At 40.4% G+C, this 24,405-nt stretch overlaps 1 protein-coding gene across 1 annotated transcript in view; it reads left to right on the top strand.

Annotated features, from left to right (window-relative positions):
* The first annotated feature begins 8,228 nt into the window (after positions 1-8,228).
* Positions 8,229-24,405, top strand: part of LOC122865213 (carbohydrate sulfotransferase 8-like) — a 167,067-nt gene continuing 150,890 nt past the window's right edge. The window contains exon 1 of the mRNA XM_044173365.1: positions 8,229-8,361. The gene's annotated coding sequence lies outside the window, so the exon portion shown is untranslated. The remainder of the gene's footprint in view (positions 8,362-24,405) is intronic.

Here is a 24,405-nt window from a genome sequence, read left to right as displayed (position 1 = left end):
AGTAGCCTTAGGGCTTGTGTCCATATGTTTTTCTCTGTCACCACACAAGTGCTTCATCCCAGCGCTCCCCAGCGCCCTGTCTGGACACACATATGGGGATGTGGGTTGTTGTGTCCCTACCAATGTTGAGACCAAACCTATGCCTTTGCACTCTCCGCTCTTTTTATTCTACTCTATCTGGTGTCTGCCCTCTGACAGGCTCATATTGGGTAAGACTCTCCTTCTTGACATTTGGCAACCACTGAACAGAACAAATGACAACCTGTGACCATGATAATAGGATGTTCCAGAGCAAGCGTGGCTGCAGGTGCTGATGGAGGAAAATGCTGACAGTTGTGTGCTTGAGAACATTGGTGGTGCACAATCACACAGACCTATACTCCTCTGGGCACCCCATGCTGGTGTGCAACTGATCCATAGCAAAACCCTTGGCAACAGAGGTTGTATAATAGGAATGACTGATAACATGCATCGCAGCCAGGCTATTCTTAACAATGGGTCCTTGCTATTACCAGTCTGTCTGCCTTCTTCCTATAGGACTGAAGTATTTCATTAAATGTCCTGATAACTACACAAACAGAGCATTACTTTCCAAACAAGCCATTACAGTCACAGAGACAGTGATAAGAAATATCATGTTGCTATGCAGTGAAATGAGTTCCTCGTAACAAATGGATGTGGACTAAATAAACAGCAGATGTCCGTTATAAAAGTCATTGAAAGCTTTGGTATGGAGTCAAATTGTTCAAACCCTGATAGGACAACTTGCTGACCTCAGACAAGTAATGTGTGTGGGGAAGATCTGGTGAATGATAAGCCACTGTGACAGTGGACAGTGAACATGTGCATTTAACAGGACAAGATTGCTAAGTGCGCCCTCCCAGCTGTCTCCATACACTTAGATCTAATTAACACTGAATCCATTTATGGCAGAAATTACAGTTACTTTGTAAATCTCATACATACTTCAGTGAGCACTTTGTTTAATCTACCATGCATCCACACTCCCTTGAGGTTTCACAGTCGAGATTATAACAGCAGACTGGGTGTGGCTGGATGCATCATTCACGCAATGGGAACAACACTGATTAATTCCACTTGCAGGAGCTATGCCCTCACCAAAGAGAGTAGTTGGCTTTGTTTTTGTTGAAACTGCGAGGAGAGCTGTTTAACGTGATATCAATTGAACATATACCAGTGACAATTAAACAAAACCAAGTCGAGAGCATAAATACTTGTGCTGACTGCAGTGTCAGTGATCTCAAAAGGCTTGGAAGACTCAGGGCCATGAGTTTCCAGGCAGGATTTGTTATTGTGGTTCCATGGGGAGAGTTGAAAGGATAGAATGGTTTCATTTGGGTCAGGTCAGTCGTGCAGTTTGAGCCCCAGAGTACATTAGAAAGAGCTGAAATAACGCTCTTAGACAGAGCAAGGAGGTGACTTGAGTGCCATGGTTGCCCTGTAGTGCTTTTAACATGCCCTGTGGATCCTTTGGGTTCATTAAGTAGTTTGGGGTTTATGTAAGAAGCCTCTCCACAACCTGCTGTCACATGGGGAAAATGCCCTTGACCGAAAAACCCCCAAAAAGTGCTACAGGTAATGCCAGTGTGAAACCCTGAAGGGCACTTTCTCTGGAAGCCATTTATAGAGTGAAAAGGTAGCTAAAATGGAAACCTGGGTGTAGGGGGTGAAGAGGAAAAGCAGAGTTCATACATGGTATTCAACTTTCATGCAAAAGTATTTCAAAACTATACATATGATATTTTAAATATGTACCAAAAAGTAAAACTTTTGGTAAAATGAAAACTTACATTACCTGCTATCTTTTAAAAGTTATATTTCTGCTTTTAGTCATCTCACACAATGAGTTTTTTTAATGGTGCAGAAGTCTACTTTGGGACAAAACTTTTTTTTTTTAAATCCCAGGCTGTTGCTTCTTAGGGCCTGTGTTTTCCAGTGATCAGAGAGAACGTGATTTAAGGTGATGAAATGCAGAGATGCCATCCTCGTCTGGCAGACGGCTGCTGCAGTGGTATGAAAGTGCTCCCTTCGGCAGTGAGCACGTGTTGTTCCGTAGCTGCTTCAACTTAGAATTCACCAGAGATAGACTTGGTCTGCTGGCACTTATGCCAGAACCTTACTGCCTTAGATATTTGTACTCAATATCCGGCTGAAATATGTTGAGATTCTCTGAATCTATTCTTTTTAAAGTTTTTAAAAGCACAAGATTGTAAAGGATTTGTAAGTATGTGTGAGCCTGCACCATAGAGAGTTCATTATTTGTGTTCAGTATTAGAAAAGTTTTCGGCCTCACAGGAAATGAAAATCAACATATGGTAATTAAAAAAACCCACCATGGCGCACATTGGAATAAGTAAAATTAGCAACTGCCCAATTCTGTGACAAACATAACAAAATGCTCCATCCAGTTTTAAACAAACATTCCTGCCATTCTGTGTTTGAAATAAGAGCTACTAAATGAACGGTTATCATCAGCTATGACTGAATTAACAAATTGGGTAATGTTATGTATTATGACCATAGACTGTATATAAATATGGACGACGCGTCTCTACTTCCTCCCACTGTACAAAAATTAAGCCAAAATATCCCGGATATTTGATGACGTCATTTGGAGCCAGAGTCTGTGCAGTAGTGATCGGAGTTGGAGCCACGGTATCGAGGTCCCGCCCATACACCCGGCCGACTCAACCGCGATCCGGCCTCAGCTGTCAATCATGACATGAAAGGATCAAATAACTAATTAACACCAAACTTATCAGAAAAATTAACACTTGAACATACATCAGCATGAAGCGATGCCTAAATTGGGAAAAATGTATTTGATGTGTACATTGATTTTTTACTTTTGACTTTGATCTTTGAGTTTGGCTCATGTCCCATCTGCTAACATGGAGGGGGCGAGGTTTATGACATATACCGCAGCCAGCCACCAGGGGGGCGATCAAGATGTTTTGGCTTCACTTTTGGGGAGCTGTCATGTCGTCCATCTTTATATACAGTCTATGTGACACACCCGTGGATCTCTGCAATCTGGCAGCTCCTGTTGCTGTTTTGGATAGGGTGCAGGGGGCGAGTCAGGAGGGCTGTAGGTTGGACTCAGACCGGGCAGGATAACTGTAGCCCTTGGCGACTTCAACACTTATTAGTATCACAGGGGCAATTATGAAAGCTGTCCACTGGAAACTCTCCCGGCCAGTGCTCCACTGACAGGGGCTGAGCAAAATACTACATGGGGGAACACATTGGTTCCTACGCAGCTTTGATTGGGGTTTAGCACAAAAAAAAAAAGCCACACGTGATGAACAGTAAAGATTCGGGGCTTTACTGAAAACATTTGGGGCTTAAGCCCCGTAAACTGGCCCCTGGCACCGCCCATGCCTGAAATCAATATTTAATGTTCATTTTCACCCTGTCTCCCCCTGAACTATAGCAAATTGGTAGCCGGTGCCAGGCAGAACCTGGCAGATACGGGAGTCAAATATATGACTGCCGGACAAGTGAAGTCACAACTCATCACTTTACACTTGGAAGAGACAGTTCATCCTGTGGTCCTGACACAAACATGAATCCTCCTAACCCAAATAAAGCCATCCCAAAGCACATCACCTGGTCTGCAGACAGGTGCTCTGAAACAGATACCAAGCTTAGAGCCACTGAGGCCGTTTATTTTCCTCCCCAACAAAAGAGGCCACAGAAAAATATCTGAAGTTTAAAGGAAACGAGGCTGTGCAACAACAAAAAAGAAAAGATAAAACAGCATAAAAACATTGAACACTTCACAGACAACAACACAGTTTATCACCCACAGCAGTCAGTTGACTTTGCATTAATACATTCTGCCTTTTTAAACTTTACCCTGAACTGCCTGTCTGAGTATTTGCAGATAATTGGCATACTCTACAGAGAGTAACATGTAATGCCTGTGGTTTACCCATCCTACACATCTTCATGCTTGGCCTAATGCTTTTTGTCCACACCCTGATACTGGAGTACTCAGCCTGGGGATTGGTTGCCCACATGGTGCCTTGCCTGTCAATTGATCAGGGCCTGACTCCAGCTTAGTGCACCCTCATTGGAAACCTCAAATGAGGCGCAGCACAAATGCATTCATCTTCATCAGAGGAGCACAGGATAAAGTATCAGGGAGTTTTTTTGCAGCAGACATGGTTACAAGGAAAACACTGAAACCAGATGATTTTTTAAAAATCTGTAGTGTTTCAGGTGCTATTACTATCACGCGGTATCTGTGCTATGTCCATGATGAAACTATATTGCAGGCCCTCTTCTGTCACCCATATCTAATTACGTGGTGCTTCTGTGCAGTGTTTGTAGGCTTTTTGTAGTGAGATGTGGCAACCATGTAGATTTTTGCAGTACTATCATTTGCAAACACTAGTTTACGAATGCATTTTTCGTCAGGTCGAATCTTTCTTTTCTGCTGCATCCCTTTGATAAAATCACCACTCTACCAAGAACTCTTACTGGCAGTGGTGAAAACAGAGTCAACCTTTGAGGCTTTGACCTGTGTTGAAATTGAAGATGTTTATATGCTGTGTACCAGTCAATACCGAAGAATAAAACAGCCCACTCAGATGGAGAATCCTGGATTTATTCCTGCCAGTGTAATTTCTTAAACTGTTGCTCATGCCCATTTATCATAATCAATCAATGGGCAGCTGGACCAAAAGAGCAATTTAGACCACTGCAGAGTTATGCCATTGCTGAGTCTGTAATAAGTTTGAGGAAGATTATATATGGCAATATTGCACCTTGGGGTACAGTTTGTGTCAGAATGTAATGAATCATTCATTACTTGAGATCCATAGCTTACAAATTCATCCACAGGTTAATGCAGAGAATTGGAAAAGATGAAAATGAATTGACTGTGAACATACGAGTACATCCAAAGTAACAGAGATCAAGCAGACCAAGCCGACTAGATGTTGAGAACATATGGAGGTTTATGGCTGATTCTTAAGCAATGAAAACAAGAACGCTGTTTTTCAAACCGCTAAACATTTAAGCAGCACCCACTTGCACATCACGTCTTATTGCATAACATCCATGCACCGTGAATGACAAAATGAAACTTTCAGAAAGAAAGAAAAAAGACATACTTTTCCATGACAGTAACAATATTCTGTGGGTGCTATATAATTGGCAACTGCTTGCTCTGGGCCGACTTTGGATCCCAACACTATTGATTATGAGTAACACCAGATGCCAGAGCTGGATGAGCGATGAGCAGTGAGAGGATGAAACTGATGAGTATGCCATGAGGGGGTTGTTTGTCTTTTGGTCAGGGAATTGTGTCAAGACTCACAAACTCCAAAATTCATCAGAAACTAGCTGTCCAACAGACTACATGTTCATTAAAGCACATTTGACATGTAGACACGTCCTTTCCAAGATGCTGTTAAATGACCCTGTCAACTTTAAGACTTTGTTTCTTGAGCAAAGTCCTCAAAACCTGAAAATTAACATCTCATTGATTTAGCACACAAAATGATAGAATTCTTCATCACTTTTCAATAGCTCTTATGTTAATAACAGGGCATGATGAAATGGATTTATTTAATGAATAACATACAGATGACACATCATATTTGAGAGTACAGTAATGCATTCTGAGGTAATCTGATCCAAGAGTCTGTCTTATTGTGAGATAATCAATCAGTATTACTTTGTAAATGATGCCTTATAAAGTCACGTTCAAAAGTGCATGCACAGATTTTCCACCCTCACTGATTCAAAGAAGGCAACGCTGATCATTTTCAGCAAATTTTCTAGGCAGGTCTGCTGATACCACACGCAGTGAACGGCCCACAGTCCCAGCAGAGGCATGCTGCAGCTGCTGTGCTGGTGCCTCTTAGATCTTCAGGACTTGGGCGATGTTTTGCCCCACTTACATGCAGCAGCTTTGTGAATTAAAAAGGCTCCACAATAAACCCTGCTTGTGCTGCAGTGGATAGCGAAGCCTTCCTGTGGGTCTGAATTTGTGTTCTTGGACTTGTACCCAGAGTCCCTGCAGCCAAACAAAGCAGAGAGAAGAATTTTCTTTGCTGCCCAACACCAGCAGAGGGGGGTGTGCTCAAGTCAGGAGGAGCATGTGAATGTGTCAGCTTTGCCGGCTGAAGCCTCACATGTGTCTTGGTAGCCACACCCTGAAATAAAACCACTTCTTGACATAACCACAATGATATATAATATTAATTTGAACATAATATTGGTTGCAGGCTGGTACATTTGCAACATTTCACATAGCTGTTCTTTTTAAACACAGTCAGATGATATGATGAGTTGAACAGTAACACAAATATCTGTTGTCTCAACATGATATACTCTCCTTCTACTTGTAAACATAGCAGGTTAAAATAATGATAATTAAATATTACATTAACTCTAGCTCATGCCAGATAATAGAGATGAGCACGCCTGGCAGTTTGAGATTTAAATTAGTCCTCGCCTGTACTGCGATAGACTTTCCCAAGGGTTGTGAATTGAGGTTTTTACTTGTACTAGCTGTCACTTAGGAAACAAAACCAAAAACCATACTGCCTCAGTAGATCCAAGTGAACAGTCTCCTTCCTGCGCAGTGCAGGACTAATATTTAGAGTTTTTAAATGAAAAAAGCAGGTTAAAGAAAACCCTTCTGCAGGGCTTTATGAAATAGTCTGAGATGAATTATGCACATCCACTGGCTTTTGATATCCATCCCAGAGGGCCTTTTCTCTTTTCATTAAAGTGCTATTTTTTTCCAACTATGCATCCCTTTTTTTAGAGAAAATGGCGGGGCAAAATCCTTTAGCTCAAATCAGTGCAAGATTAAATAGCTTATTGTGTGTGCTTTTTCTGAAGCTGATGGCTGTTCACTGACTGGGGGCCGTAATATTTTACACTAGCCTAATTTGGAAAGGGCAGTGTGTTGAAGTAGCCCTTTGATATTATTGAAAAAGACTGACATGATCTCAAATCAGTTCAATCACAATCACACTGAAATCAATTGTACAACTGTTTCAGACATGCAAATACTCTTGGTTGGTTACTGTACAGCAAGACCAACCAAGAGTATTTCAACTGTTGTCTGAGTTGTACAACTTGTAACAGGTGGACTCTCACATCTGTGCATGCTTTGTGTCTCTCTAAATCCAAACTTGTTGGAACAGCTGAAATGGAAAACTCTCCCAAATGCAATCTGACATCAAATTGAATATTGAATATAAATGAATAGAAGTGGCTTGAAAAACGTACTGTATACAATCATAAAACATCACAAACACGTTTGGGGGCTTATTTTTTGTAATCCTACCCCAACTTCCTAACCCTAAATCATTTTACTTGTATGCTAAATGCTGAATGCAGCTGGAGTGGAAATAAACTGGAGACACCATTTCTGTCCTCAGTTGAGATATTGTGCCCAATCGATTGGTTAAAAGTCATTTTCAGACACAACACAGACATTCATAAACACCCCCACATGCAAAGTGGCACTGTTTAATTTTTGTTTATTAATAATTGATTAATAACGTTGGACTTCATTGAATGAATATATCTCTGCGTATCACATCTTTCTGATAAAAGGAGAGACATCTAGTTTAAACTCTATGCCGCCTCTACTGTAGCTCAGTCGCATTTATTTTAGCAGTGCACATCATACAGTATACACTTGCAGAGCACCATGATCCCGCCATTTGATAAAAAAAAAGAAGGGTTATAATAACGATGAGACACGGAGCTCATCCATATTAGAAGAGTCTTTAATGAACTCAGACCGTAAACGACACTCCTCCTGCTCCCGGCTCCCGCTGCTCCGCTCCCGTGCCCAGTCGATGCGCGGGAGGAAATTCATAGCCCCATCTTTATCAGTATCAGCATCGCCTTGAAGACAAAGAGAGCGCTGCAAATGAAGATATGCTCCAATAGCAGGAGAAGCCAGTCTTAAAGTCACTATTTCAGCAGCCGTGCCCGCCTGGAGGCAGACAGGCGCCGGTCCTTGGAGACTCCTCGGGGATGCGCAAAGATGTGAGCGTAAAGAACGAGAGGTATTGTGATTGGCCATACTCTTTCTAAAAGCATCAGGCACGGCGAGTCATGTTTGCTCCAGCCAGAGCATCAACGAGGTGGCATCAAACTTGAAGGAGACGTGTTCGCAGTCTGCACAGTCGATGCGTTCACAGCGGCAACCATAAAAACTTGCATCATTTCACCAAAGAGGCGGACGCGCTTTCCGTGGTGCTGAAACAGAAAGACCTGGCTGATCAACTAGTGAAGAAGAGGAAGACACCCTCACTTCGCCACCTGCTTCTGAGCTTCATGGTATTTGGTAGCTTCAGTAAGGTAAGTCCAATACTAGATGTGGTGTACAGTAAAATGCAGATAAGCTGTTTCAGCCATGTATCTGAGACACTGTATTACAGCCTCTAAAGCCACCAGCGTCCACGCTATCTATTCTGTGTCTTTATCTGTCGCCCTGAGTGTCTGCCTGCATTTTATTTTAAAGTTTAATATTATAGGTTGACTACAGCGACAAAGTTACACTATCAATCACTTTTAAGTTGGTTTAGCTTACATGCTACATGCTACTCTACAACTATGGAAAAGTATTGACCCCCATATGTCACAGGCTGATTTCACTCTTTATGCTTGCCATTATTTACTTTCCAAAATTTTATTTGGTGTCCATTCAGCATTACCCCCCAAATCAGTTTTCCCTTCCTGCTGTGGCTTTTAAACATTTTAGCACCAAAGTTTGAGAATGAATGCAGTGCTTGTCTTTGTCAGAATTTCTATTTATTCCTGTTTTCAGGTTGCAGTGCATTACATGTGTTTATTCCTACTTTAAATTCAAACATAGTTCATCAGCTGAGAAATGTTGAGACCTTGCAAAATTAAGCATATTATTGCCTACTGTATACTGACTATTATTGCAGTTTGTTTTCTGTGCTGTTAAATATTATCACACACATGGCAAGATATGGCAAAGGACAGATCATTCTTTGCATTCATTGTTGGAGCGACAATGAGGGACGTATCTGTACTGGTTTCTGTTACATGCATATAAAGTACATAGCATGGTTTAAGACTGCTATATGCATCACATGACATGCTTTTAACATTGTAAAGAGTTCTGTGTGTGGGGAACATCATGTACAGTAAAGACTCTTTGTATTGGAGCAGTGATTGAGGGAGCCAGTGGTTTGTGTTGGACTCTCACTTTCACAACGTTTACATTTTTTTGTGCTCCGCTTGTGGTTCCCGGGTTTCCAAAATCAATTTATGTTTAGTGTCTTTAAACAAAAACTATGTAATTGATGATGAGGGTCAGTGATCCATTCTGCAGTTTTTAATGGCTTTTATTTTTTTCTAGCCTGGCAAACCTGTGGCTGCACTACAGTCACAAAATAGAAAAGATCAGGACAGAGTTTGTGTGTGCTGTTGTTCGGGTGTCACATAGGATTTGTGTGTTCACTAGACTATAAAAATAGCCACTGCACGCAGTCTCGCCTCAGGCATGTATTTTGGGTTATGCCACTTTTATAGTGAAAATTATTTTGCTCCATCATCTTGAACACAACCTTAAGCGTTGTAGTGACTTTAAAACTTTAAGATTCTTCCAGAGTGTTGTCCAACGAAATCCAAATAAAAGCTGCCAGGGCCAAGTCAAACCAATGAAATGTAGTTAACTGATTATCCAATAAGAAGTTCTGCAGAATTAGTGCCACATTGACTATGTACATCGGTGGTCAGTTAAATCTAGAAGATCTTAAACAGTGTTATAATTCACTACAGTGACTTACTGCCTTTAATTAATTACCCTGTAGAGCTGAGAGGGAGCGTGGGTGTCATTAAAGCAGAACAAGGCCCCTTTGAGGTGGGAAACTTGTGGCTGAAAGACGTAAGTTACGATTCATTTCAGAAGGCACAACTTCATTTCAAAGGCACGTTTTTCCAGTCTTTTGTACTGAAATTCATTTTGTATTTCAGTCATTAAGTCAGTTAGCTCCAAACTCTGGGCAACTTTGCACAGAGCTTAAACCTGCAATAGACAAGCTTGCACATTGGTGGCTCAAGTCCATCTAGTCTTTTAAACTTATTAAAGGATTTCAAAACTACAGTCAGAAGATCTAATATTATTGAATGCAGCTCTCTTAGGTTCTGCTGCTGTTTAGAAGATAGTTTGCATTTTGCTTTTATGTGTAAATGTAACACTTTCCATGGACAGATGCAAATTCTTGCCAGTGTCCATTGCTTTATTTAGCCAGACTTTGTAATTTCCACCTGAAAAGCTTGTTGAGGTACTTGATCTGTGTGCCAGATTTTGATATTCACTCCTCACGCAAAGACAAACCCTCCACAAGATCATAAACAGAGCTGTAATTGCTAGTAAGGTTGCCCAGCGGCTTTAATCAATTACTGCACCATCCTCCATACAGAGAGATGGTGAGCGCAGGTGTCATCAAAGCAGAATGGGGCTCCTTTGAGGTGGGAAATGCAAGACTCAATGACTTCACTCAGCTGGGTCACTGGACACACAGCAGAGCTTTGACGCGTACAAATTGTGCTTGAAGATGCTGTGTTCATCCTGGGAGGCTCAGCGGCTGGCAGGGCACCAGCGGAGTGGGGACATTGCACTCCAGATGGCCCAGAGAGGCCAGAGGAAGAGAGCTGTCCAAGCCCAGCTGGGAGTAAGGGAAGCTGGACTGCCGGTAGTGTGTGCGTGCGTCTGTGTGCGCGTACGTGATTGTGCGATGGAGACGGGATGAGAGAAACAGTAAAAGACAGAGAGAAAGAGGTATGCATGTGTGTGTGAGGGTGTGTGCGTGTTGAAGGAGTGCCTGGGAGAGAAAGGCTGGGTGAGAGAGAGAGAGAAAATGAGAGCGCCTCTGAAACATGCACCTCGGTGCGTGTGCATGCATGGAAGTAGTGATAGAAAAAGTGTGGGAGGGAGAAGAAATAAAAGATGAAGGAGCTTGTATGGCTGTGTGCTTGCGCGCGATTGTGTATTTCTGTGTGCACTGAAGGAGTGACAGGGAAACGGTTGGAGACGCAGAAAATGAAAGAGAGAAAGATGTGTGTGTCTTGTGTGTGGGAGGGAGAGAAAATGAAACTGGCGCATGTGTGTGTGTGTGTGTGTCTATGTGTTTGTGTGCGATTGCAGAGAAAGCATTACTGGGAGAGAAAAGGCAGGAGGGACCGAAAACAGAAAAAGAGGAAGAAAAAGGGAACGTGTGTGTGTTCCTCTATGACGGGTGAGAGAAAAAATGAAAAACAAGAAACTGGTATGGTGGGATGCCTATTTTTGTGTGTGTGTGTGTGTGTGTGTGTGTGTGTGTGTGTGTGTGTGTGTTTGTGGAGAGAGGGGTGCACACGTGTGGTCTTAATACTGACAGCAGTATTCACTGATAATATTAAGCAGCAAATCAAAGCTGCATGGAAAATTGCACATAGAAAACAAGTAAAATGGAATCAGCTCTGACTTGTAGCTCTGTGATCTACTTTATTCACTTGTACAGGAGGCATGTGGCGTACACTGGTCGCTGTGTATGTGCTTTATGGTGCATGGCTTCAGGCATATGACCTCCTGCTGTGAGCTCAGAATCTCATATTCACTCCTCGCTCTGATTGAGAAGACGTGTTGAATGTGGGACACTTTTTATTTTAATTTTTTTTTTGCTGCATGTTACATCTTGGAGGCGTTGCACTCCTTCTAAAGTGAAGCCACCTGAGAACGAGAGCAGAGCACATGACGACAAACACAGGGCGGCTTCACAGAGATAACTTCGCCTCACTGTTTCCATTTGGGAAGCCGCTAGAGAGCAGACGGAGAGAAAGCGTGCACTCTTCATTCTGCCACATCTGCTCTGTGATGGAATGGAGCATGATCTGCACTTTGATCACAATGAATTATTCCTATCCCTGGCTATAAATATGGTCCGTCTTCAGCACCCAATCTCTCTCTCTCTCTACTTTAACTAGGAATCTGTGCTCGCCTCAGAGTAGCGCTCTCCTGAGTGTGTCACTGCAGGCGTACTGCAGCTCTGGTTTTCTTCCTCACACTGTGAAAGAACCAGAAGCCCTACCTCAGTGAAAGCCTTTTCTGGAAACGACTGTGATGTGTCTCCCAGGAAAATCTATGGATTCTATCCAATACAGCAACAGCACTATGTTGTGCAAAACGTTGTATTTAAGAAACTACAAAAGAGCTTTGTGCTTTTTAAAGGATGAGGCTGGTGTTATTCCATGTTTTTTGCTTTTACAGCAAACCCCATAAAAAGACCGAAACCAGCAATATGTTAGTCTGTCTCTCACTACTTTCTGACTTCCCTTCCCTGTATGTGTTACACCCTGAAAAGGGAGAGAATGTCTGCACTCTACATTGACTCTCTGGCATCTTTATTGAGAATGTATTGATTATCATAAAAACATATTAACTCAACAACACAACAACCATGTTCATAATAAGTCTGTTTCCACTGTAACTGTCTATTGCCATTTCATTTTGTTACTGTTGCAGTCTAGTGCAAATTATCTTCTTCTTTAAATGTCCTTTATACACAAGTTATGTAAAGTGTGACTAGTCCAGTTAATCTCAGTTACAATTTCACAAACAAAATGGATATAAACATTTCTAATCAGGGCTGACAGGTAACTGATTCTGTTGTCCAACAGGACTAGCTCTGTAACCCTTTCTTTCGACATGTTAAATGCATTCAGAATAATTCTTAAAACTAGCTAACATGCATGCCTACATCCTGCTACAGCCTGGACACTCAAAATGTGACTGCTATGGTGTCTGTGGACACTCAACAGTATATTTGTACTGAGTAACATAAAACCAAACTGTATGAAATATGTCTCTTTAGCTTTACGAGTTTAGCTGACTTTCACAGAAATTTCCTTTAAATCTGCGATAATGATTTTTGGCCACCTAGGGGAAACAAGTTGTGAACCAGAGCTGTTTTTAAGTCTTATGAACCAAGTTCAAGTCAGGCCTCAAGTCTTTGAGATGTGACTTCTGTCCTGGTCTATTAATGCTACTATGGAAATTAAAATTGCACAATGGCCAAAATGACACCAAACATGCCCCAAACAGGGCATGTCGAAGTAATGAATTAAAGCATCTGTATGTGTCAGATAGTTCAATGAGAAGACTCAAAACGAAAGTGTAATTGTGCAAAAAGCCCCATGATGAGTTTCTGTCCGTTCGGTATAATGTTTCACTGCTCCTGGGTTTGATCTTAACACTTTTCTGATTGATCACATTAAAACCAGGTTCAGTCCTGATCCTGAATGTGACTACGCTGCCTAATTATTATTGCTTCAGGTTTTCAGTAAAAAGCTATAATGATAAGGCAGCATAGAACAAGAGGGATCAGACTAGAAACGGCTTTACAAGAGAAAAAATAAGCGTAACTGGAAGTCAAGTTTATCTAGCTGCTCTTGTTAGTATGACCCAGCAGTCGTTGACTGAACTTAATTTTACATTTGTTTGTTTGTAGTTCAGTTCACTCTATGTTTGGTAATATAACTAATGAACACAAACTATTCAGTACTAATTCAGTAAACTTAAAATTTTTAGGGCAGTTAAGGCAGTGGTCACTCATATTGTTATGTTGAAACAACCTTTTATTTTTTACAGTGTAATGTAGAGACCTGTCCGGGATGATGGCAGTGCTGAATGCGCACAACTGAACCAATGATTCAAATGCATGGCTTTCATTTTAAATGTCAGAAGATTACAGATTTATAGAAGGATAAGTAAAGCCCTGAAAGGCAAATCTTAATTTGTTTGGTGCACACACAGACATATTGCGCTGTATTAGATGTAACTAACAACGTTAAACTTCAGTTTTAATAGTTAGATTCCATTCGGGGGATTATGGAGTGCAAGTTTCAAGGCTGATCCCTCATACACTACGCAGCATGTATAAACTAATTTGTTTTATTATGAAAGGCTAATTTCTCTCATCAGAATTTAAAGTTTTCTCTAGTGTGTTCTGGTGCCAGCAGCTGCAACTGAAAGTGTGTGTTTGGTCTATGGGTAAGTTGTGCGCTTCCTGGTTATGTTAATTATTCATGACAGTTTGGCAGGGCTCCAAAGTCCGAAGTCCAACACACACACCTGTTTCTTTCTCTCTTTCATTTTCTGCGTCTTCAAGTCTCAAGTAAGTCGAGTCTCACAGCAGCAGTCTCACAGAGTCCAAGTCACAAAAATTAGTACTTTTGAGTCTAAAGTCTACAGCTCTGTTTTGAACACAACTTTGACATATCATCACCTTTTAAGTTTTTTATGGTGAACTTGTTAGCAAACAGTTGCCTATTTACACATCCAGCAGTTACAGAGCAACATTAGCATTTATTTAGAGTCGTGTCTCTGTCCACCTGGTGAATGTAAGTCCAATATTCACTCTCTTTTAGCTCTGTTTTTGGTTTCTGCCAATTCCTGAGGGAAATATCCGGCTCTTTAGCTGCTAAATGCTCCACTATGTTCATCAGCTAGTCACTAAGTGCGTCTGTCTGCTGTTTGGTGCTGAGCAGGTAGTGTACAGTGGGTCTTTAGAGCTTTTACTCTGAAACCAGCTGCCTGCTGCAGCCCAAAGCAACGCTATGGGAACAGTGAGAGTGGACGAAAACAGTACATTTATGGACCGGACAGCTAAACAATGAGCTGAAACTCAGTATAAACCTCCATAAAGCCAGATTTGGTGATAGTTCTCTGTAGGTTCATTTTGTCACATTGTTTTCACATTGTCATTTGATAAATAAAAATATAGATTAGAGCCACTTTAAATTCATGCCTCTAAGCATGAACTTTCACTAAACACACGGCTAAATCACAGTTTCAACTTGTGGCTACGCTAAAATCATTTTGTCCCGCTATTGCTAGCTAATCACTCTGTATTTGCATCAGTCTGATTTTGTCCTTAAGAGCATTAATAGCACAAAGATTCAACAAAACAGTTATTAACAAGTCAAAGAGAACCAAGACTTATTGAAAACATGTTGATAGATTAAAAGTGTTTTTGTACCTGAAAAGGGAGAGAATCAATAAAGATGTCCGCACACGATGTTCTCTCTCTGGCATCTTTTTTGAGAATGAAGCAGGTGAGCGCTCCCTCTTCTGGATGTCTGCAGACATAACTAATCAATCACAGTTGACATCTTATAGCATGCACTAGGCAGATTTAGATGATTCACTCTATTTATAGACGCTATTTTATAGTTTCTCATACTGTCCTTATGTTTTCATAGAGATCATTTCCTTCCTTCTTAAGGACTGTTTTTTACTGACTTGGGTATGGACAACAGGGATATGTGCTATGATTTCGAATCTTGTCATTTTAACTCCATATAGGGTTAACCGGCCTATGCATAGTTGCCAGGTTTGAAGTGCAGAAGAGTGAGATATGGGGGATACCTGACCTGATGATCTGCCAACCTTCAGACTGTACCACTGTCAGCTGGCTGCAGCCCTGGCAGTAACAACTGTGAGATGAATTTGTAGCAGGTGGTACAAATTTACAGAATTATAAATATTGTATTTGCTGACTATAACTAACATCAGCCAATTGATAATAAATCAAAATTTTAGGAGTAAGGTGAGCTAATATGTGTTTAGTGGTCAAACATGTCATGTTAACATCAACCAACTTTGTTACTGTAATTTTAGGCAAAAATGCTACCCAGGAAGTGAAAGATGGAGGACATCAGGTCCTTTTTAAAGAAGAACCAAAGTGTAAGAAACAGCGTAGCTAACAAGAATGTTTTGTATGTAAAGCTGTGCAAACAAGTATCATGTTGATATTGGTATCTTGTGTAGTTTGTAATTATGACATTTAAATGCAAAAATAGCCACAGCATGTCCACTTGATTAGTTTGTTTGTAAATATCATCCATTATTTTATCAGTAAAATGCTGGAAGCAGCAGCTTAACCAGCACAGAGACACACAGGCAGGTGGAGCTGCAGGCTCTCAGGTGAGCTTTGATGTCATAGTGAAATTACAGGTATACTTGGTTAAAACAGAGGAGCAAAAGTAGAGTGAAACTCTATATATACATTTTAAATATTAATTTTAGTCTGGGATTTACATTAACAGAACAAAATGTGAAATATCACTTTAAATATAAATGAAATCCATATAATACAAGTCCTGTTTTGGGCAAATTATAAGTAAAAATATATTGCATAAAGAAATCAGAAATAAAGCTCACACATACAAATGTGCATATTGGTCATCCTACCAAACGTTTTCCTATGTCAAAACCAAACGTTGCTATTGATTAATACACATTCGTTGTGCCAGTGAGTATTTACAACAGCAAGACGGTCTATGTGGGATTGACTCAAAATAAACCACAGTACCCATTTTCATTGTAATGAAGGAACATGTCACTCAGTGCAACAGTGTGGCTCATTGATGTGCTTTGCTTTTAATTGCTCCATGGCACAGAGGAATAAGATATATCAGGCTTTGGCTACACAGGCAATACTTGAAAGTAGAATGAATTTAGTGTTGGCTTTAGTGTTTTCATGGTACTTGTTAACAATAAGAAAAATATAGAAAATGTCTAACCTTGTCCTTTAAGCTACAACAGGTCTTGCTTAAACATTAATGGCCAGACTCAACACATAATAATACATTTATAATGCCAATGAAAAGTATTATTTATTATCATAGTTGAAAAGTTTTGCATTTTGGCTGAACTGTATAAATCTGGTGCTGTTCAGGGTTATATGATTCATTACTTCATTGGAATACAGAACTGGGAAATAGACCATAATTCATTGGAACACGCCCAAACCAGACCTAGCCAGCTGAGCTGGGATTGACTCTGTGTTAATACATCATTTCTGATTCACAGAGCTGACTATAAGCTCTTGACTGGCATAATCAAAATGCCTCTAATGTGTCAGGAACAAACTACAGTATAATTCTTATGAGAACATGGAAGTTGTGACAAAGAATGGCTTCAGGCCGTGCTTTAGGAACAATCAACTGCAACTACGTCTTTGTAAATCAATGCATCCCACAGGGACGTGGTGTGTTTCTTTTCATAGCACTGTGACTGCTTGTGCCAGAGAGTTGGGCTAATTTTAATACAGAAAATTCCTAGTTCCTCTTCACAGCACCATCGTCGCACAGCCTCACCCACAAAGTATGCCGCTATCAACCTATCACCTCTAATGGGAACTAAAGGTCACTCCTTAATTATTCATTCGGGATGTCAAACAATGCTTGCCGGCTGTTATTTAGGGTGGGGGAGACCCATTGAATAATTCAGGGGCAGGATTCTCTTTCCTTCGAAAAGCGGCATGGTGGTTCAGATGTTTGCGAGAGTCTTATCTCCATGCAGGAGCCCTCTGTCATTCCTGAGCTGACCTTGGCTGTCACTGCAGCAGCAACATGGGTGGCACAGAAGGTGGCAGGGACTAGTATTCTACCCGTATCTGCAGGCCTCCTCCACACAGCGAGAGTGAGTAGGAAGGACTACAGGGAGCTGGCTGCTCCTTGTCTAAGTTCCCCCAGTGTCTGTTTACAGTACACCATGTGCCACGCTGCGCCGGGCTGGTGCCAATGTATAAAAACAGCAGATTACTCTTTTACAATGAGTTATTCTGCTTCTCACCCGAGGTATGTTTCTGTTTTGGTACACTTGCCATGTCAATTGCTCTTAAGCGGCTTTCTTAAGATGTAAGGGGTGTTTATTGCAGCTGAAGAGGCAAAAGCAGATATTAATGCTATTAAAGTGCATTAAACTGAAGAATGCTATAATGTGAGTCACTTCCATGGAAGGATTAGAGAGAGCATGGGGAGGATTCTGAGTAAGGAGAGAAAGTGAAAATGTTCATCTTGTTATGTGAGAGGCAGGAGGGAAGTAGAGGGACAGATGAGACAGAGAGAGTGAGAAGATGTGTGTGTGTGTGTGTGTGTGTGTGTGTGTGAGAGAGAGAGAGTAAGAGAGAGTGACAACACCCTCATGCCAACTGTACCATCTCTGAACAATAACAGAGGCACATACACAGATACAGTACACGTCTATCAAGCAACGGATGGCAAGCAGCCCAGAAGAAATGAAATGAGAAGCATGTTTGTCATTGTAAATGCAATCAGCAGAACGACCCTATCTTCCTATGGCCTCTATCTTAATGCTGTCTGTACTGTAGCACTCAATGTAGGCAGAGGAGATCACTTGGACTGTCACTGCTTTGCAATTACAAATAAAATACAATCAATCAGTAGTTATGGCGTTATAGAGGTGCATAAGTCTTCATCTGGGATTAAAAGGATACTTCCGCTGAATCTGATAAGGTTTTATACAACTGTCAATAGCCCATCATCAAAATGAAGACAGTTATAATTGGTTAGGTCCTTGGGTAAAGATTGAAACCACAGGTAACACTTTACAACACGGTAAACAAAACTGTGAGTAGTTACTAAGGAACGAGTGAGGAACAAATCAAGAATGACCTGATAATTAATGAATCGTTAATAATTAGTTCCTGAATAACACTGAATTCGGGACTAAATAGTAGATAATGATGACTTACCAAAGAACTGGGAGGTACTATGACAATGAATGATTAGATCACTTTACTTGGGGTGCACAAAAAGAGTAACTAATGATTAAGTAATTAGTAACGAATGAGTTGTTACTAGTTTTGTGCCGTCTCAGTGGCTGATTCATAGTTAATCAGGATGTCGATTCACAGATATTTATGAACAAATCATTACCTAATGCTTCATTAATATAGTATCTCCTAGTCTGTTGTCTAGTAACTCATCATTATTTACTAAATATTATTTATTATTTACTATTTATTTACAATTTTGTGTACCGTATTGCAAAGTGTTACCAAACCACAAGAGCGACAAGAGAGATCTATGCCTGGCTTGACAATAAGCAGGCATTGCTATGTCTACCAGTAAATCATGGTTTAGTTTAAATGTGTGTGCCAGCAGTCTGTCTGTGTGCCTGACTTACGGTATAGTTGTTGCTGTAGAATTTTGGTGAAGTGAATCAAAAGCAAGGTTATAGTGAATGAAAATATGCCGGCTATAAATCATGAGCTTTGAGTGCGGGTGAAAAGTGTTGCATGCCAAGTCTGAAGTGCGCAAGTTTAAAATTTACATTTAACTCTTTCCTGCCACCTGGACTTCAGTTCAGTTCAGGATCCAGGCTGATGAATTGGAGAATGAAAACAGAATGTTATTTGGGGACACTGATGCACAGGGGTCGGCTGGTGATGCCAGTATTTCTTTGATACTTCCCTTACTGCCACCGCACTATGTGCAGAGCAATGACATCGCTCATTTATCTTTGAGCTGAAAAAAAAATGGTTGAGGGGAAGCAGGTTTCATCGGGGGTGTCTCTGTATAAGTGTATGTGGATTGGCCCAAAGAAACTGAGGGGTGAGGAGCAGCCTTTTCTCTCAGGCTGACAAGGTGACTGGTTCAGAGGCTAATGCCGGGCCAGGTGCTCTTTAAGTTCAAAGACAACATGGTGATAGAAAACCCAGAACCAAGGACACGCATGCTTGCTACCATCCTCTCACTCTTAAAACATTAACTCTTCTGGAACCGCACATGCCCAGGTGCCAGGGTGTTAATCTATTAAGCCAAAGTGTTGCTGCCCAAGTTAATTACACTAATTTATTTTGCCTAAGCTTGTCAGTAAAAACTTGGCAACACATTCAGGTCTCTCTGGATGCAGCAGTTAGGTCTTAATTTGTACCGTAGGTGGGCCCAAATGGGTTGATCGTTCCCTCATAGAGCAATCAGGCAAAAACACCAATTAGAGAATTAATGCCAGTTTAAAGTAAAACTGAAATAACACCTGAACTTTGAAAAATGTATATAAAAACTATATAAATAAAATGGGCTGCTAATGTAGAGTTCTGCTGGTGGTTAAGTATATGCAAGAAAATAATTCATAAGATTTGAAACATGTTGTGATTAAATGCATCAGATCCTTTCATCAAACTCCCACAGCCTTCTTCAGCTGGACACAATGTCTAAAAAACAAAATACAATTCAAAAACTCCCCAATCAGCACCTGCTGAGTGCTCTTTGGTAATGTAGTAATCATCATGCAACAATGGCAGCAAATGAAATGTATTGAAGTGGATATTCAGATTTTGTTGAATTGTCTTGAACACAATGATTTCACTTATCAAATATCAGTTGTACTGTATAAGGACTGATCTTATCTGACAACATGTATTTGAAGTAATTGTTCTATATAAAACCATATATGTTGTATAACTACAGTGCATACTATATGTTTTCTATATACTACATAAGTGTAGCTTAGTACATAAGGGTTCAACTGCAGATCATGTACATTTCACGTCATGACACCTCAATAGGAATGCAGACCACGAGGCGGCTGTGAAATATATTTGTGGTCTCTTAAAACCCATTCAAATTTAGCTGTCAGATAATCTCAGTCCTTATATCAAAAAACATATACTGCAACCTTTTGACAAATTACTGAGTCAAACTAATACATCAAGCCAATAAATCACTTGGCGAGCAAAGCCAGGGATTTGAACAGGGGCTGATATACAGCAATTACAGGTCAGACTTTAAGTAACACCAACACACAGATCTTTCTCTTACTCAAATCTGTTCACACAGTGCCATGTTGCTTTAAGTAATTATTAAAAACGGGCATAATATTCGGTGTGCATGTTATACACTATATTCACTACTGAACTAATATATTTAATCATGATCATAGACTGTCTCCACTTCCTCCCACTGTACAACAATGAAGCCAAAATATTGTGGATATGGGCGCTGCCATCTTTTGTTGGTGACGTCATTTGGAGCCAGAGTCTGCGCAGTAGCGATCGGGGCTGGAGCCGCGGTTTCGAGGTCCCGCCCATACTCAACCGACTCAATCGTGAAGCAGGGCTCAACTGTCAGTCATGACGTTAAACCCCCTTTTTATAGCTTCAAATAACTAATTAGAAAAGAGAGAGTGAGAAGAACTAATTAGAAAATGAACACTTGAACAAACATCAGCGTGATAAGACTACCTGACATGACAGAAACCATCTTTGGACTTATACTGCAGCCAGCCACGAGGGGGCGATCGAGGTGTTTTCGCTTCACTTTTGGGGAGCTGTCATGTCGTCCATCTTTATATACAGTCTATGATCATGATTCATTATTTGAGGTAAATCATTAAAAAAAATTAATCAAATATGGATTTGATCATTTAAGGTATGGGGGAATTTACCTTTAAATTATTAATAATTCAATCCCTGAGGTTCCTCTTTAATTGAGTCAATAAAAACACATCTACCTTGATTGTTATTTAATGTTTATTGTTAAGTGATCAATTCGTGCACCGCCATAATTACATCCCCCCTCATGAAAGAAAATGAATCCCATTTTTTTGTTATCTGCTTCTCCATATGATTAAACAACAACCAGAGGCAGTGGGTCGCTCATTCAATTAGTGTTTCATTTACCACATTTAATTACCCACAATCTCTGCCCTCTTTGACCCTGCAGGAAGCCTCATATGACTAATGAGTGCACTTACCTGATTTCCTTGCCTGGGAAATTGCATCAGTGTCTATTTCCCATCACCTGCTCACAGGAAGGCAGTATATATGGTAACTGGAGAACAAAGGATTTATTTTTTTGGGAGGGGGAGGGGGAAGCATGTATTTCACCAGGGCAGAGGTTTCAAGCCTGTATTGAAAGCACCTGTGATGCTTCAAGCTGGTCACCTTACTCTAGCCAGAAACTTTGATCTTCCAAAAGCCCATGTAGTCACAATTCTCTCTGTGTACACATTTTCCCAGGCTGAAAAAGTACTCTGAACTAGTTATTTTTCATTTTATATTGCACAGCACTAGATTGATCATGTAAAATGTTTTTAAAACTGGTCTGCAACTTTTTTACTTCACATGTATATTTACCACACATTTTGGACATGGTGTGTTTTAGAGTTGAGGTTTGGATACTCCCTTAATGAGCTCTTAAATAGGCCTTGAAACAGGCTGTCTCCAGCTGTTGGACTGAACGATGAAATCCTCTTTTGTATTGATACCCTGTATTTTACCGTGCAAGAGAAATACTAAGAGAAAAGCCTTTTCTTATTGCTGCAGCATTAGATTTAAGAAAGAATGACCTGCAGAAAAATGCACACAGGAAGCACAGTAAATGCATGATGGGAAGCTATTATGAATATCAGTGTAACTCCACACCAAAAAAACCCCAACCACTTAACAACAACTGCATGATGGTGACCTGGCATGCTTTCCTCAGGATACACTAGCAGATGATGACACTATCAACCCAGAAATGCACAACACAACATACAGTATCATGAACATACAATATCATAGCAGCCCAGTAAGGGCACCGCTGTGCTTTACATCACACCTGTCAGATATTAAATTATACTAACTTTGCAGGTTCTTCTTTAAAACCCTGACATTCAGCGGTGTGTGCTACACGTCCTCAGAATAGCTGCAGTATTTCCTTGGAGCCAAATGTATTTTTTGTAAGAGATGAGTCACAGGAATCTCAAGGTTAGAGCCCAGAAGATTTCACCTGCTGAAGTACTTAAACTAAAAGTCTTGTCACAAAGACAAAGTCACAAGGAGTTATAGTAATGTGAGTTTAAATGGTATTACTGATTTTAATGAAGTGGTTCTCTAATGCAAACAAAACTGCATGTTTTGCTCTCTCTTATAATTGGCATACAAATAATTACAACTAATTGGAGTCATGTAGAACTAACTGCAACACAGCTAAACTTGATGGTCTTGGCATTAAAATCTGAAAAAATCCACAACACTTATACAACACTGCTTGAAATAAGTGAATCTGCCCACAGTTGTAGGCAACTACAGAATCAATCAGTTGTAGACAGAATTTGTCGCAGTATCTGAGGCCAATAAAAAAAAAAAAAAATGTTTTTTGATTTTTAAATTAAGTAAATAAGCATGCTCTGTGCTCACATTCTGCGATGGGCGTCAGAGTGGAGTACTCCCAGGTTGAAGAACTGTGGCTATCAGATTGGGAAAAACTGAAAATTTGATATGAGCTATTAGCTTTCAGCCATGTTGTTTCTTAGAGAACCTAGCCAGTGGAATTAATTTCTTGCGTCTTGTTATGATATACACCTGCTGTTTAGCACATTAAGCAGTGGAATATTATTCCCTCAACATAAGTGCTTTGCATTCAATTTTAATGAAGGGTGGCTATTAATATTTAAGATTAAGGATTCCAGCATTAGTGTCTGACTGTAAGCTCAGTGTTGATGTCTTCAAAATGGCATCAGTGAATGTGATAAGTAAACTCTTGTCTGTGCTGTTTAATACGAATAATGATCCATTTATGCAGCCATTAAAAATTCACATTAGCATTCAGTTACTGTTAATCAGCTCCTAATCAGATGTGAGTCTATTATGCTTTGGCCATTTTAGCCTGGTATTAAAGCAGGTATTACAAAGGGTACAGCAGGGCCACATGGTAGGCCAAGAAACTTGATTGTACTCATTCAAAATACCAAAGCATTAGCATTTTACTTTTACCATAATATAGTTAATGAATTCTTAGGGACAGGGTTCCCACCCAAGTGCTTTGAGTGCCTAAACATGAACATGAAAAGTTTAATTGTGCTTTAGTTGAGAAAACAAATGAAATACATTGTCAGGGAACAATTTACAGATACGTTCAGTATCAGCATTTTGCGACTTGCCATATATGCTGTTGATACATTATGTTGAGACTGTCCTCCCAAGAAGATGGGAGTTTACACGTGTTTACGGTCAGGTGACAAAGCTCTCCAGTGGCCGTAGTAATTATGACAGGAGCAAAGGAGAAAGTACAATGGCTGTCGTCAACAAACAAAACTTCAGACTTTAAACACGGGTGATCGCTGTTTGTTTCCTATAGTCAACAATGGTTTCTTTAAATCATGACCACAAGCGTCCCCAAACCTTAACTAAGTGTTAATTATTGTAACCATGACGATGAAGCTCTCTCTCTAACCTTAACAACATAGTAATTTGAACCCAAACTATGATGTTTCTCTAACTTTAACTAAGTACTTATTTGAACCCAAACCATCATCTTTCCCTAAACCCAACCAAATCTTAAGCATAGAGTTGTCACATTAGAAAACAGATTTATTTCAACAGTAATTTGTAAAGGTTTTTGAATAGCACAGACAAATGACGTCATCATGCCGTTACGGGTGTCAGATCAGAAAATTCTTCAATGTGTCGTTCTAGAGGACATGGACAAACGACGCAGTTTGACATTTAACTGGGAGGACATGTTGCAATTTCTAGGAGACAGGGTTGCCATATAGAGGGTACTCACTTTAAGCACAGCCTGCATCATCATTCA

The sequence above is a fragment of the Siniperca chuatsi genome, linkage group LG1 (assembly GCF_020085105.1).
Source record: "Siniperca chuatsi isolate FFG_IHB_CAS linkage group LG1, ASM2008510v1, whole genome shotgun sequence".
Lineage (NCBI taxonomy): Eukaryota > Metazoa > Chordata > Actinopteri > Centrarchiformes > Sinipercidae > Siniperca > Siniperca chuatsi.
This window is presented reverse-complemented; position numbering and strand designations above follow the sequence as displayed.